The sequence below is a fragment of the Lynx canadensis genome, chromosome B1 (assembly GCF_007474595.2).
Source record: "Lynx canadensis isolate LIC74 chromosome B1, mLynCan4.pri.v2, whole genome shotgun sequence".
In the NCBI taxonomy this organism is placed as follows: domain Eukaryota; kingdom Metazoa; phylum Chordata; class Mammalia; order Carnivora; family Felidae; genus Lynx; species Lynx canadensis.
In genome coordinates this window covers 59,162,127-59,179,070 of record NC_044306.2, presented here as the reverse complement: position 1 = coordinate 59,179,070, position 16,944 = coordinate 59,162,127, and the positions used below count along the sequence as shown (strand labels likewise).

The window sequence follows — 16,944 nt, the reverse complement described above, 5'->3', positions numbered from 1 at the left end:
GAGTCCTGCAACTAGAGTGTGGGTTTTTTTCTGTAGTGAGACCCTATCTCTCCCTCTTCTATACATCTCAGTGCTGCCTCTTGTTGTGGAGGCTCAATTCTTCCACTTTCTAAGTCCCCTTCATCAGAGGGAATTATTTCAGAGTTGTGGATTTGTTGTGCCTGTGGGAGGAGGTGAGTTCAGGATCCTCATATGCTGCCATGTTGAACTCTCTCCCTGATATCACTTCTTGAAAAGAGTATAACCCTATCCTGATTTCTGGTGTTTTGCAGGAGAGACAGCCTTCTGTGTAGGCATATATCCTTTTGAAGCGACTCAATTATCCAACAACAACAAAAAAAGTGTCAATTTTACCTTGTGGCTTAGTCCACAGTTATAGTTCTCCACTTAAGGAGCAATACAAATAGGGGTGCCTGAGTGGCTTAGTCGGTTGGGTTTCTGACACTTAATTTCAGCTCAGGTCATGATCTCATGGGATTGGGATTCTCTTTCTCCCTTTCCCTCTGCCCCTCTTGTGCACACACTGTCTCTCAAGATAAATACTAAAAAAAAAAAAAAAAAAAGAAAAGAATACCAAAGAAAAGTTTTCCAAATATTTATCAAGCAAAGTTGAACCCCAAGTACATTGTTGATTACCTAAAAAAAGCAGTACTGAAATAATACCTATGGAGAACTGACCAAAGGATAAACAGTCTGAATATAACTAGTTTGGTACTATTCACAGATTTGCATAAATGGAGTCATTCTCTGGCTTATCCATGTCCTACTAAGAGAAAGAGGCCCATGGGGGCGCCTGGGTGGCGCAGTCGGTTAAGCGTCCGACTTCAGCCAGGTCACGGTCTCGCGGTCCGTGAGTTCGAGCCCCGCGTCAGGCTCTGGGCTGATGGCTCAGAGCCTGGAGCCTGTTTCCGATTCTGTGTCTCCCTCTCTCTCTGCCCCTCCCCCGTTCATGCTCTGTCTCTCTCTGTCCCAAAAATAAACGTTGAAAAAAAAAGAGAAAGAGGCCCATGAAATCCAAACATTGTAAAAATTACTGAAGATAACTTTTAGTTTATTATAGTACTATTTTATAAAATAGGGTCCAAGATCTCAATAAAATCAGAAATCTTCAAGTTCCAGATGTTTAATTTTTATATGTTAATTTTGATAGCAAAAATATTATTTCAATATTTAGAGGAAAATCATATTTTACAGTAATAACTATCAACTGACACATATTTGAAAGACTAACACTTGAGTTTTTCACTGAGGTCTATGGACTTAGATTCTTGAAGAAATTTTCCCCTTTAAAGGAATTCACAAGTTATTAAACTTTGAGGAACACTATTGTTGTGCCTTTTTTTCAAGAATCATGGGAAAATTGTTACTTTAATACCAAAAATAGCTGTCCTCTGAGTGACATGTTTTGTCTCAAGAATACTGTGACTCATGTAATTAACTAGGTTTTCTGCTTTGCTAGAAAGATAAGCACCAAATTTATGACATAGTCTCCACTAAATGTGGAGAACCTCTGAACATTAAGTTTGTACTCTCACCTCATTCTTGGCTTAATATTCATTGCTTATGCTAATTTGCCTGATAGGCTTTCCCAAGCATTTTTTAAAATTAATTTTATCTTGTATATATTTTTAAGTGGAGTGTTAAATTTTTCGAGACAAGATAGAATACAAATAAAACTTAGGAAAATCTATATTGTTAAAAATTAAGCATGAACATTTTAAACATTCTTTAAATCCTCATATCATTTTAGCACATAAAAATACCTTTAAAATAACAGGATTAACAGTAACAGATATTCTAGAATGGAATTCTTATTCAGAATACTCAGAATCAGTTAACAAATTCACTTAAAATATCAGGCTCGTTACTTCCTGATGAGATACCTAAAAACCAAAGACCACAAATTATTTATCTTGATCACCCACTTCATTCACTAAACTTGGTTTCAGAAACTTTAAACTTTTTACAAAAAACGAATGTGCCCAGAATAAAGATTCATACAAAAAAGTCAAAAGAACCCAGTAGATAAGCTGTCAGTGAAATTCCAGAACTATCAAGATATTTTGTGTCATAGAGTATCTTCATTAGATAAGTCTATACCTCCACCTCTACTTTGACGAAACTATTATTTATTTGGCTATCTAAATTTGGACTCCCCCCCCCCCACACACACACTCAAGGAGGAGAAAAGAATCAACAGTAGATTAGCAGATGCAGAACCCAGTGGCAATCTGGAAGACAGGGTAATGGAAAGCACCCAGGCTAAATAGCAAAGAGAGGACATTTTAAAAATGTCCTCATTTTTAAAAATGAGGACAGGTTAAGGGATCTCTTGGACAACATCAAGTGAATAAACATTCATATTGTAGGGGTCCAAGAAGAAGAAGACAAAGGGGTAGAGAATTTATTTGAGGACGTAACAGCTGAAAAATTCCCTAACCTGGGGAAGGAAGTAGAGATCCAGGTCCAAGAAGCACAGGGAACTCCAAGGAGGCCTACACCAGGACACATAATAATTAAAATGTCAAAGGTTAAGGATGAAGAGAGAATATTAAAGGCAACAAGAGAGAAACAGTAAGTTACCTATATGGGAAAACCAATAAGGCTACTAGCTAATTTATCAGCAGAAAATTTGCAAGCCAGAAGGGAGTAGCATAATATATTCAAAGTGCTGAATGGAAAAAAAAAACCTATGAAAAAGAATACTCTACTTGGCAATATTATCGTTCATATTTGAAGGAAAGAGTTTCCCAGACAAACAAAAAATAAAGGAATTTATTACTACTAAACCAGCCTTACAAGAAATGTTAAAGGGAATTCATTAAGCTGAAAAGAAATAGCTATAATTAGACATAAGAAAATCATGAGGGAGAAAAAATAAGTTTTTTAAGAATGTATTTGGGGGCTTTTGGGTTGGTTAAGCATCCGACTCTTGCTTTTGGCTCAGGTCATGACCTCACAGTTTATGAGATCAAGCCACATATTTGACAGCACAGAGCCTGCTTGGGATTCTCTCTCTCACCTCTCTCTCTGCCTCTACTCTCACATGCACATTCTCTTTAAACAAACAAACAGGGGCACCTGGGTGGCGCAGTCGGTTAAACGTCCGACTTCAGCCAGGTCACGATCTCGCGGTCCGTGAGTTCGAGCCCCGCGTCAGGCTCTGGGCTGATGGCTCAGAGCCTGGAGCCTGTTTCCGATTCTGTGTCTCCCTCTCTCTCTGCCCCTCCCCCGTTCATGCTCTGTCTCTCTCTGTCCCAAAAATAAATAAACGTTGAAAAAAAAAATTTTTTTAAAAAAAACAAACAAACAAACATTATAAAAATACTGGCTCTGCTCCAATCACTTTTTAAAAGACTAGTATGTGGACGCTGAGTTTGTCTTGTCCCTGAACTGCAGCTAGATCAGCATCAAACCATTTCAGACACCTAGGAAATTGATCTGAGGACTAACACAACAATCTGCATCATTAGAGCCAGAGAACTTAGCAGGTATGCAGAGAGATGAACTGAGGGAGAGAAAAGCCACAGGGGTAGGGAGCTGTTTTGAGAGAGAGAGGACACAGAGAGAAAGAGAAAGGGGGAGAGTACAGCACATTGGGATTGTGCAGAAAAGCACTCCCCCAGAAAGTATCTGGAGAGAAAGAGTGAAAACACTTGCAGGGGACTAGACAAGAAACCTGTTTTCCAAAGCCATTGATGGGGAGAAAGGAGAGTTTTCAGTACCACCAGGATTCTATAAACGGTGGAGCAGAGTCTGAAGTTCCGGAGTTCAGTGTCTGGTGGTGTTCCAGTGAAGAAGCAGAGTGAATCCCTAGGAGCAGGCAGCAGGGTCTGAGGGATCCATGTGCCACATGGGGAGAAGCAGTTTCTCTGCTTGGAATGCATTTGGTAGAGGTCATATAGCTTCCTGCAGGCAAAAGTCCTGGCAGAATCCAGAGAGCTGCCATGTTTAGGGATACTGGAACAAAAATGCCAGAATGCAGCAAAATCTGGTACTGGCTATGTGTTGTGATTTACCATAAACTCTGAGCCTCTGCTGCTGCACGATCACATAAACGTTTTCTGGGACAAGCTGGCACCTGGCCATTACTCGGGGTCAGCAAACCCTCCCCCAGAGAAACAGTGTGTCCAAGCCAAGGGGGCCTCTAAAGTGTTGGGTTTTAAAACACAGTCCCTCCTGAGATAAAACTCTGGAGGCACCACCTGGAAGGCAGCTTGGAGACATACAGGGTAAAGGCAAGAAGTAGACAGAAGCCAGAGACAAAGAAGGGGTGCTTGACTGCATGTCTGTGAGAGAATATAATTACTGGGCCAGAAACTAGAGAGCCAGGTGAAGCCATGTTCACCTTCAGAGCAGGCCAACACAGATCAACCCCAGTGAACTAAACAGTGCCACCAAGTAGAGAACAGAGCTGTTACACCAAGCCCCACCCACCTGCACCCCTAGAAGACCAGCACAAATCCCTTCCACCCGCTTAGTCTATTGACTACAGTGTGCTACAAAGTTTCAGTTATAGGGGAAACTGAATGTAACTTCATTCAAGTTTCATTCTGTTTGCTGGTTTATTCATTTTCTTTGCTTCTGCTTTTGTTTGTGTTGTTTTCTTCTTCTCTTTGATACAAAAGAACAATTTTTTTTATTCTATTGTATTTTATTTTATTCAATTTCATTATTTAAAAAAAATTTTTTTTTAATTTTAACATTTATTTATTTTTGAGACAGAAAGAGACTGTGAGTGGGAAATCGGAAGAAAGAGAGGGAGGCACAGAATCGGAAGCAGGCTCCAGGCTCTGAGCTGTCAGCACAGAGGCTGATGTGGGGCTCAAACTCACAAACCATGAGATCATGACCTGAGCTGAAGTCGGATGCTTAACCAACTGAGCCACCCAGGTGCCCCTATTTAAACTTTTTTTAACTTTTTTTTTCCTTTCTTTTTTTTCTCTTTTATATCAAGCTTCTCCCAACAAGAAGACTGAAAAACACCTAGGATCTAGCTTCCTTTAACCGATATTTTTTGTTTTGTTTTTATGTTTTATATTTAATTATTTTATTAATTTTTTTTCTTCCCCCAAAATTACAAGATGGAGGAATTCACCCCAAAAGAAAGAATAGGAAGAAATGCTGGCCAGGGGTTTAATCAACAAATTTATAAGCAGGGTATCTGAACAAGAATTTAAACCACTATTACTCAGGGCCCCTGGGTGGCTTAGTCACAGTTAAGCATCCGACTCTTGGTTTCAGCTCAGGTCATGATCTCATGGTTCGTGGGTTTGAGCTCCACACCAGGCTCCATGCTGTCAGTTAGGAGCCTGTTTGGGATTTTCTCTCTCTCCTTCTCTCTCGGGTCCTCCCCTGCTTGTACTCTCTCTCTCAAAATAAGTAAATAAACTTTAAAACCATGATTACTAGAATACTAGCTGGGGTTGAAAAAAGCATAGAAGACACCAGAGAACCCCTTTGTACAGAAACAAAAGAAGTAAAATTTAGTCAGGATGAAATTAAAAATGCTATAACTGAGATGCAATTGCAAATGCATGCCGTGACAGCAAGGACAGATGAAGCAGAGCAGTGAATCAGTCAAATAGAAGATAAAATTATGGAAAATAATGTAGCACAAAAAAAGAGGGAAAGAAAGACAAAAGAGCATGATATAAGACTTAGAGAACTCAGTGACTTATTAAAGAGGAATAACATTTATATCATAGGAGTACCAGAAGATAAAGAGAGAGAAAAAGGCACAGAAAGTTTATGTGAGCAAATTACAGCTGAAAACTTTCCTAACCCAGGGAAGGAAACAGACATCAAAATCCAAGAAGCACAGAGAACTACCATTAGATTCAACAAAACCAACTATCATCAAGGCATATTATAGTCAAATTCACAAAATACACAGACAAGTAAACAGTTATGAAAGCAGCAAAGGGAAAAAAAAAAGTCCTTAACCTATAAGGGAAAACAGATCAGGTTTGCAGCAGATCTGTTCACAGAAACTTGGCAGGTGACAAAGAAGTGGCAGGACATATTCAACATGCTGAATTGGAAAAATATGCAGCCAAGAATGTTTTATCCAGCAAGGCCATCATTCAGAATAAAAAGAGAGATAAAGAGTTTCCCAGACAAACAAAAACTAAGGGAATTCATGACCACTAAACCAGCCCTGCAAGAAATTTTAAGGGGGACTCTTCAAGTGAAGAAAACAAAACAAAACAAAACAAAACAAAACAGAAAAGACCCACAGCAACAAAGACTAGAAAGGACCAGAGAACATCACCAGAAACATCAACTCTACAGAAAACACAAAGGCACTAAATTCCTATCTTTCAATAATCATTCTATATGTAAGTGGACTAAATGCTCCAATCAAAAGACATAGGTATGGATTAAAAAACAAGACCCACCTATATGCTGCCTACAAGAGACTCATTAAGACAAAAAGACACCTGAAGAATGAAAATAAGGGGATGGAGAACCATCGATCATGCTAATCAATGTCAAAAGAAAGCCAGAGGCACCCAGGTGGCTTAGTCTTTGAGCGTCTGATTTTGGCTCAGTTCATGACCTTGTGGTTCCCGAGTTAGAGCTCCACATCGGGCTTGCTGCTGTGAGCCCGTCAGCACAGAGCCCACTTTGGATTCTCTGTCTCTCTCTCTCTGCTCCACCCCCACTTGTGCTCTCCTCCCCAAAAAGAGAAAGCCAGAATAGCCATACTTATATCAGACAAATTAGACTTTAAAACAAAGACTGTAACAGGAGATGAAGGGAATTATATCATAATTAAGGGGTCTATCTACCAAGAAGACCTAACAATTATAAATATTTATGCCCCCAACTTGAAAGCACCCCAATATATAAAACAATTAATTACAAACATAAAGAAACTCATTCATAATAATACAATAATAGTAGGGGACTTTAACACCCCACTTACAACAATGGACAGATCTAAGCAGAAAATCAACAAGAAAACAATGGCTTTGAATGACACGCTGGACTGGATGGACTTAACAGATATAATCAGAACATTTCATCCTAAAGCAGCAGAGTACACATCTGTCTTGAGTGCGCATGGGACATTCTCCAGAATAGATCACAGTCTGGGTTACAAATCAGCCCTCAACACATACAAAAAGATTAAGATCATACCATGCACATTTTCAGACTACAACGCTATGAAACATGAAATCAACCACAAGAAAAAAATTTGGAAAGACCACAAATACTTGGAGATTAAAAAACATCCTACTAAAGAATGAATGGGTGAACCAAGAAATTAAAGAGGAAATTTAAAAGTATATGGAAATGAAAACAAGACAGTCCAAAACCTCTGGGATGCAGCAAAGGTGGTCATAAGAGGGAAGTATATCCAGGCCTTCTTAAAGAAGGAAGAAAGCTCTCAAATATACAACCCAACCTTACAACTAAAGAAGCTGGGAAAAGAACATCAAATGAAGCCTAAAACCAGCAGAGAAAGGGAAATAATAAAGATTAGAGCAGAAATTGGTAGAAACAGTAGAAACAGATCAATGAGACCAGGAGCTAGTTCTTTGAAAGAATTAACAAAATGGATAAACGCATAGCCAACGTTATTTAAAAGGAAAGGACCGAAATACATAAAATCACAAATGAGAAAGGAGAGATGACAACCAACACTGCAGAAACACCAATAACAATAAGAGGATATTATGAGCAATTATATACTAACAAATTGGGCAATCTGGAAGAAATGGGCAAATTCCTAGAAACATATAAACTATCCGAAATGAAACAGAGGAAACAGAAAATTTGAATAGACCCAAAACCAGTAAAGAAATTGAATCAGTAATAAAAAAATCTCCCAACAAGAGTCTAGGATCAGATGGCTTCCCAGGGGAATTCTACCAAACATTTAAAGAAGAGTTAATACCTATTCTTTTGAAGATGTTAATTTAAAAAAACCAAAACCCAAAAAACAAAAAACAGAAATGGAAGGAAAACTTCCAAACTCACTCTGTGAAGCCAGCATTACCTTGATTCCAAAACCAGATAAAGACTTCACTAAAAAGGAGAATTACAGACCAATTTACCTGATGAACATGGATGCAAAAATTCTCAGCAAGATACTAGAAAATCGAATCCAACAATACACTAAAAGAATTATTCCCCACAATCAAGTGTGATTTTTTTTCTGGGCTGCAGGAGTGGTTCAATGTCTGCAAATCAATCAACATGATACATCACATTAATAAAAGAAAGGATAAGAACCAAGATCCTCTCAACAAATGCAGAAAAAGCATTTGATGAAATACAGCATTCTTTCTTGACAAAAGCCCTCAAGAAAATAGGGATACAAGGATCACACTTCAAGACAATAAAGGCCATATACAAAAGACCCACAGCTAATATCACCCTGAATGGGGAAAAACTGAGAGCTTTCCCCCTAAGGTCAGGAACACAACAGGGATATGTACTTTTATTATTGTTGTTCAACACAGTACTGGAAGTCCAAGCCTCAACAATCAAACAACAAAAAGAAATAAAAGGCATCCAAATTGGCAAGGAAAAAGTCAAACTTTCGCTCTTCGCAAATGCCACGATACTATATGTGGAAAACCTGAAAGACTCCACCAAAAACTGCTAGAACTGGTACATGAATTCAGCAAAGTTGCAGGATATACAATCATGTACAGAAATCTGTGTCATTTCTATACACCAATAATGAAGCAGCAGAAAGAGAAATCAATGAAGTGATCCCATTTACAATTGCACCCAAAACCATAAAACACCTAGGAATAAACCCAACCAAAGAGGCAAAAGATCTGTATGCTGAAAACTATAGAAAGCTTATTGAAGAAGATGCAAGGAAATGGAAAAACACTCCATGCTCATGGACTGAAAGAACAAATCCTGTTAAAATGTCCACAGTACCTTTGGGGCACCTGGGTCGCTCAGTTAAGCATCTGACTTCAGCTCAGGTCATGATCTCACGGTTTGTGAGTTTGAGCCCCACCTCAGGCTCTGTGCTACAGCTCAGAGACTGGAGCCTGCTTGGGATTCTGTGCTTCCCTTTCTCTCTGCCCCTCCCCTGCTCATGCTCTGTCTCTTTCTCTCTCTCAAAAAAAAAAAAAAAAAAAAAAAAACTTTAACAAAAGTAAAAATAAATGTCTACACTACCCAAAACAGTCTACAAATTCAATGTAATCCCTATCAAAATAACACCAGCATTCTTCACAGAGCTAGAACAAACAATTCTAGAATTCGTATGGAACCAGAAAAGACTGAGAATAGCCAAAATAATCTTGAAAAAGCAAAGCAAAGCTGGAGGCATCACGATTCTGGATTTAAGCTGTATCACAAAGCTGTAATCAACAAGACAGCTTGGTACTGACATAAAAATAGACACAGACCAATGGAACAGAATAGAGAACCCAGAAATAAATCCACAAATGTATAGACAACTAACCTTTGACAAAGCAAGAAAGAACATCCAATAGGATATTCTTCAGCAAGTGGTGTTGGGAAAACTGGACAGCGACATGCACAAGAATGAACCTGGACCACTTTCTTACTCCATACACAAAAATAAATTCAAAAGGGATGAAAGACCTAAATGTAAGACAGGAAACCATCAAAATCCTAGAGGAGAACACAGGCAGCAACCTCTTTGACCTCAGCCACAGCAACTTCTTACTAGATGTGTATCCTGAGGCAAGGGAAACAAAACAAAAACGAAGCACCAGGATCTCATGAAGACAAGAAGCTTCTGCACAGAGAAGGTAACTGTCAACAAAACTAAAAGGTAACCAATGGAATGGGAGAAGATATTTACAATGACATATCAGACAGAAGGTTAGTATTCAAAATCTATACAAAAACTTATCAAACTGAATACCCAAAAAAACCCCAAAAAATAATACCCAAAAATAATGCAATGAAAAAATGGGCAGAAGACATGAACAGACAGTTTTCCATGCCTAATAGACACATGAAAAGATGCTCAGCATCACTCATTATCAGGGAAATACGTATCAAACATAACAGACACCACCTCACAGCTGTTGGAATGGTTAAAATTAACAGCTCAGGAAACAACAAATGTTGGCAAGGATGTAGAGAAAGGGAAACATTTTTGCACTGTTGGTGGGAACGCAAACTGGTGCAGCCACTCTGGAAAACAATATGGAGTTTCCTCCAAAAGTTAAAATAGAGTTACCCTATGACCCATCAATTACACTACTAAGTATTTAACCAAAGGATACAAAAATACAGATTCAAAGGGGTACATGCACCGCAATGTTTATAGTAATATTATTAACACTAGCCAAACTAAGGAAAGAACCCAGATGTCCATCAACTGAAGAATGGACAAAGAAGATGTGGTATACATATACAATGGAATATTACTCAGCAATCCAAAAGAATGAAAAATCTTGCCATTTGCAACAACATGGAAGGAACTAGAATGTATTATGCTAAGTGGAGTCAGTCATAGAAAGAGAAATATCATATAATTTCACTCATATGTGGAATTTAAGAAATACAACAGACGAACATAGGGGAAAAGAAAGAAAAATAAGATAAAAACAGAGTGAGGGAAACCAAAATGCACTCTTAAATACAGAGAAGAAACTGATGGTTGCTGGAGGAATGTTGGGTGGGGGGACAGACTAAATGGGTGATGGGCAAATGGAGGGCACTTATTGAGATGAGCACTCAGTGTTACATGTCAGTGATTAATCACTAAATTCTACTCCTAAAACCATTATTACACTATATGTTAACTAACTTGATTTAAATAAAAATAAAAAATAAAAGATGTAGTACCTTAAAAAATAAAAATAAAAGAATGTGTTTGAATTTAAATGATCATCAAATTAGTATAGACTGCTATACACTTAGATGTTATATATGATCCTCATATAACTACAAGCCCAAAACCTGTAACAGATTTACAAAAAATAAAGACAAAAAAAAAAGCCAAACATAATACTACAGAAACTCATCAATCACAAAGAAAGAGAGCAGGGGCACCTGGGTGGTTCAGTCGGTTAAGTGTCCAACTTTGGCTCAGGTCATGATCTCACAGTTGGTGAGTTCCAGCCCCACATGGGGCTTGCTGCTATCAGCACAGAGCCTGCTTCAAATCCTCTGTCCCCCTCTCTCTGCCCCTCTCCTGCTCACATTCTCTCTCAAAAATAAACATTAAAAAAATAAAAATAAAATAAAAAACAAAGAGAGCAAGAGAAGAAGAAAGTAACAGAGAACTACAAAAATAATCAGAAAACAACAGAATGGCAATAAGTATGTATCTGTCAATTGATTACTTTAAATGGTCCAAAGACATAAGGTGATGGAATGGATAAAAAACCAACGACCCATCTACATGCTGCTGACAAGAGATTCACTGCAGACATAAAGACACATATAGACTAAAATTGAAGGGATGGAAAATCACTTACCAAGCAAATGGAAGTGAAAAAAAAAAAAAAAAAAGGCCATGGTAGCAATACTTATATTAGACAAAACACACTTTAAAACAAAGACTGTTAACAAGAAACAAAAAGGGCATTACATAACGATAAAGGGATAAATCCAACAAGAGGCTATAACAATAGTAAACATCCATGCACCAACACTGGAGCACCCTAAATACATAAAGCAAAGATTAATGGAGAAATTAATGGTAATATAACAATGGTAAGAGACTTTAACACTCCACTTACATCAATAGCTAGATCACCCAGGCAGGAAACCAAAAGGAAAGAGCATCTTTGAAGGGCATTAAACCAGATGGACATAAAGATATATATAGAACATTTCATCCTAAAACAACAGAATACACATTCTTTTCAAATGCACATGGAACATTCTCCAGAATAGATTACATGTTTGGCCACAAAACAACACTTAATAAATTTAAGAAAACTGAAATTATACCATGCATTTTTTCTGACCACAACAGTATGAAACTAGAAATAAATCAAAGATAAAAACTGGAAAAAAACCCAAACATGTGAAGGCTAATCACCATGATAGTAAAGAAACCAATGGGTTAAGGAAACAAAGAAGAAACAAAAAAATACATGGAGACAAATGAAATGAAATGAAAATGAAAACACAATGGCCCAAAATCTCTGGGACACACAACCAAAGCAGTTCAAGGAAGAAAATAAACCAACAGAGGCCTACATCAAGAAACAAGAAAAAGCTTAAATAAACAATGTAGCCTTGCCCCTAAAGGAATCAGAAAAAGAACAAATCCCAAGGTGAGCAGACAGAATGAAGATAATAAATTCAGAGCAGAAATAAATGACATGGAGACTAAAAAAACAATAGAAAAAAAATCAATGAAACCAAGAGCTGGTTCTTTGAAAAGATAAAGGAAATTGATCAACTCTTAACAAGACTCAAGAAAAAAAAGAGAAAAGACCCAAATTCATAAAATCAGGTATGAGAGAGAAGTAACCCATGACACCATAGAAACACAAAGGATTATAAGAAAGCTACAAAAAATTATATGCCAACAAATTGGACAACTAGAAGAAATGGATACATTCCTAGAAACATACCATCTTCCAAAATTGAATAAGAAATAGAAAATCTGAAGACAGATCACTGTTAATAAACTGAATTGATAATCAAAAAAAATAGAAGTCCAGAATTAGATGGATTCACAGGTGAATTCTACCAAACATTTAAAGAAGAATTAATACCTATTCTCCTCAAACTATTCCAAAAATAGAAGGAGGAAAGCTTCCAAGTACATTCTTCAAAGCCAGCATTACTCTGACACCAAAACCAGACAAACACACCACAAAAAGAGAAAAGTACAGGTCAATATCCCTGATGAACACAGATGCAAAAATCATCAATAAAATATTAACAAACTGCATTCATCAATACATTGAAAGGATCATTTACCACAATCAAGTGGGATTTATCCTGGGGATGTAAGGATGGTTTGATATTCACAAGTCAATCAATGTGATATGCTACATTAACAAAACAAAGGATAAAAACCATATGATCATCAATAGATGGAGAAAATCATTTGATAAAATTCAATACCCATTTAAGATAAAAACTCCTAACAAAGTAGGTTTAGATGGAATATACCTCAACATAATAAAGAACATATATTAAAAACCCATAGCTACTATCATACTCAATGGTGAAAAACTGAGAGCCTTCTGTCTAATATCAGGAACAAGACAAGTTACGTCCATTCTTGCCTCTACTATTCAACATAATACTCAAAGTCCTAGCCACAACAATCAGATGAGAAAAGAAGTAATAGGCATCCAAACTGGTGAAGAAGTTAGACTGTCACTATTTGCAGATGACATGATAGTATACACGGAAAATCCACCAAACAACTACTAGATGAAATAAATAATTCAGTAAAGTTTCAGGATACAAAATTAATACCCAGAAACCAGTAGCATTTCTATACACTAAAAATGAGGTAGTAGAAAGGGAATTTAAGAAAATAACTTTCATTTACAATTGCACCAAAAATAATAAAATATCTAGGAATAAACCAAAGAAGTGAAAGACCTGTACTCTGAAAACTATAAAACAACAATGAAATAAATTGAAGATGACACAAATGGAAAGATATTCCATGCTCATGGATTAGAAGAATAATGCCAAAAGCTCTGTATTACCCAAAGCAATCTACATATTCAATGTAATCAATCCCTATCAAAATACCAACAGCATTTTCCATAAAACTAGAATACTCAAATTTGTATGCAAACACAAAAGACCCCTAATAGCCAAAACAATCTTAAGAAAGAAAAGCAGAGCTGAAGGTATCATAATTCCAGATTTTAAGATATATTATAAAGTGGTAGTAATCAGAACAGTATGGTATTGGCACAAAAATAGACATAAAGATTAATGGAAGAATATAGAAAGTCTACAAATAAACCTATAATTATATGGTCAATTAATCTATGACAAAGGAGGCAAGAATATACAGTGGGAAAAAGACAGTTTCTTCAATAAATGATGGAAAAATTGGAGAGCTACATATATGTAAATGAATGAAACTGGACCCATTCTAACATCATACACAAAAATAAATTCAAAATAGATTAAAGCCCTAACATGAGACCAGAAACCATAAAAATCCTTGAAGAGAACACCGAAAGGAATTACCCTGACATCAGCCATAGTAACATTTTTCTAGATGTGTCTCCTCAGGCAAGGGAAACAGAAGCAAAAATAAACTACTAGGACCACATCAAAATAACAAACTTTTGCATAGTAAACAACACAATCAACTAAACAAAAAGGCAACCTAATGAATAGAAGATATTTGCAAATGACATTTCTGTCATATGTTAACAACATATACAACCCTACATGAAAAAATCAAACAATCCAATTAAAAAATAGGCAAAGGACCTGAATAGACATTTTCTGAGGAAGACATACAGATGGCTGACAGGCACATGAAAAGATGCTCACCATCACTAGTCATCAGAGAAATGCAAATGAGAACCACAATGAGATATTACTTTACATACATCAGAATAGCTAGTATCAAAAAGAGAGGAAATAATAAGTGTTGGTGAGGGTATGGAGCAAAAGGAACCCTCATACATTGTTGGTGGAAAGTAAACTGGCATAGCTACTGTGGAAAACCATAATGGAGGTTCCTCAAAAACTCAAAAATAGAAATACCACACGATCCAATAACTTCACTAATAGGTTTTACCCAAAGAAAAAGAATACACTAATTTGAAAATATATATGCACCCCTATGTTTATTGCAGTGTTATTACCAATAGCCAAGATATGGAAGCAACCTAAGTGTCTTTTGATATATGAATAGATAAGGAAGATGTATGTATGCATGAGTGCACACACATACACACACACTGGAATATCACATTGTCATAAAAAAGGATGAGATTGTACCCTCTGTGACAACATAGATGGACCTACAGGTATTCTGCTAAGTAAAACAAGTTAGACTGAGAAAAAGGAATACCATATGATTTCACTCATATGTAGAATCTAAAAAAAAAGGAATAAACAAAAAGCAGAAGCAGATTTATAAATATAGACAACTGATCATTGCCAGAGAAGGGGGTGGGGTTGGGAGGATAGGCAAAAGGGTTAACGAGGAGTGGGAAATACAGGCTTCCAGTTATTAAATGAATAAATCATAGGAAGAAGGCACAGTATAAGGAATACAATCAATGATATTGCAGTAGTGTTGCCTGGTGACCAACGGTAGCTATACTTGAGGTAAGCACAGCATAAAGTATAAACTTGTCAAATAGTTATGTTGTACACCTGAAACTTATATGACCATGTGTGTCAACTATACTCAAGTAAAAAAAAAAAATTGAAAAGAAAGGAGCTCCTTTAAGTTTCTATTGATAGGTTTCATTGCACCACCATAAATAGGACACATTGCTTTGTTTTTGCCTGTTTGTGATTATTAAGGGGGCTAAAGGAAATCATATTGAATAATATATGCAGCACTATCTACTGGCTTATATTCAATCCATTACTTGTTGCTAATGGCCCTAATATTTTCTTGACAGTTATTATTTTGTTAAGAATACTAATGAAGACACAGTGGTTTCTGAAGCTATATGCTAAGAGTACTCACTGTACCTTAAGATTTTCTAGTTTTGATTTAACGATAACTATTCGAATTTTTAAAAGATTTTTATTTTAAAAAAAATTTTTTTAATGTTTATTTATTTTTGAGACAGAGAGAGATAGAGCATGAACGGGGAAGGGTCAGAGAGAGAGGGAGACACAGAATCGGAAGCAGGCTCCAGGCTCTGAGCTGTCAGCACAGAGCCCGATGTGGGGCTCTAACTCACAGACCATGAGATCATGACCTGAGCTGAAGTCGGACGCTTAACCGACTGAGCCACCCAGGCGCCCCTAAAAGATTTTTATTTTTATTAACAAATTTAAAAAAACATTTTTTTTTGGCTGAGCTTTTTGGTCAATATAAATAAGTTTATACCTTAAATAAGTGAACCTGCTCCCAAAATAAAAAAAAAGTTCTTGAGTTTGATTTTAGGAAACTTGATTAATAAAAATATTAAATATTTTTATTAAAAGCCTGATTCTGAAATATCTGAGCTGAATATTGATGCTCCATTCCTATGAACACTAAATCGAGGTATTCACCCTCCCATGTCCAAACACATCTACAGTTTCAAAAAAGATCTTATTTGCAATCTCAGTACACTCGAAGATATCCAGAATACTGCTGCTAGATTGAACTTTACAAAACATCTTCACTTTGTCAGTTTACAAATCTTCACTGATTTCCTCTATGTATTTTAAACATTTCATAGTATCTAATCACAAAGACTACTTTGGTTTTTTTTTTAGTTTTTATTTAAATTTTAGTTAATATGCAGTGTAATATTAGTTTCAGATGTACAATATAGTGATTCAACACTTCCCTACAACAAAGACTATTTACAACAAGAAGCTTCTGATAGGGTGATTTTAACTCTAATACACATCAATTAGTTTTCACTCTGTTTTTTGACAAGTACGGCTCTACGTTTCTTTCCATTTTTCACAATCCAAGCTTCCCTTCTCTAATTCCTACTGCACTGAAAAGTACTTTAGAATATGCATTTTTTACATATAGTTTTACACTTTCATATACTTAGGTTTCATCTCCCAAGGGAACTGTAAACAACATGTAAATAAAACACTATGTCGTTTAATGTCAATTAGTAATAAAGTGCTAGGTTACAAGAAGCACTCAATAAGTATTTTGAAAACAGTTCACAGTACATTAGAATAGTGATCAACCTTTTATAGCAATGGAAACTGAAATTTCAAATAAATTACTTAATGTCACATTACTAGCTTGTCACAGAGTTAGGACTATACCACTGGTCTTGTTCCATGTCTAAATTGACTAAATTTAAGGGGCAACACCATTTTTAACTTTAATAATTTTCCATA

General features: G+C 36.4%; 1 protein-coding gene across 8 annotated transcripts in view; it reads right to left on the bottom strand.

Moving 5' to 3' along the window:
• The window catches only part of NEK1 (NIMA related kinase 1), a 225,673-nt gene that overhangs the window by 8,111 nt on the left and 200,618 nt on the right, over positions 1 to 16,944 (bottom strand). The window lies entirely within an intron of this gene.